Raw genomic sequence first — 472 nt, 5'->3', positions numbered from 1 at the left:
GAAAATAAATATATTAAAAATATATATATAAAAGGTGCAGAACAGCAGGATAGCACTTACATAAAAACACCAAAAACCAAGCATAATATGTAAATATACAGGAAGGATTTGTCAGATGGGCAGCAGGGAAGGACTTAAATAGTTCCTATAAGGCTGTCTCCAAGAATAAGAGACTATCTAAAAATACAGTAGTTTGCCCTTATCCATACGTAGCTTTGCTTTCCATAACTTCAGTTACGGATGGCCTGTTGCAGCCTAGAAATATTAAATGAAAAATTCCAGAAATAAGTAACTGATAAATTTTAAATTTTGTGCATCATTTGAGTAGCATGATAAAAGCCTACGCTGTCTACCCAGGATATAAGCCTTTCCTTTCTCTGGAGAATCCATGACGCATACACTATGACTCTCAGTCCTGCACAGTGTCCACATCACAGTTTTGTATTCGAGTAACCCTTACTTAAGAATGCCT

The sequence above is a fragment of the Octodon degus genome, unplaced genomic scaffold (genome assembly GCF_000260255.1).
Source record: "Octodon degus isolate 3935 unplaced genomic scaffold, OctDeg1.0 scaffold00035, whole genome shotgun sequence".
In the NCBI taxonomy this organism is placed as follows: domain Eukaryota; kingdom Metazoa; phylum Chordata; class Mammalia; order Rodentia; family Octodontidae; genus Octodon; species Octodon degus.
This window is presented reverse-complemented; position numbering follows the sequence as displayed.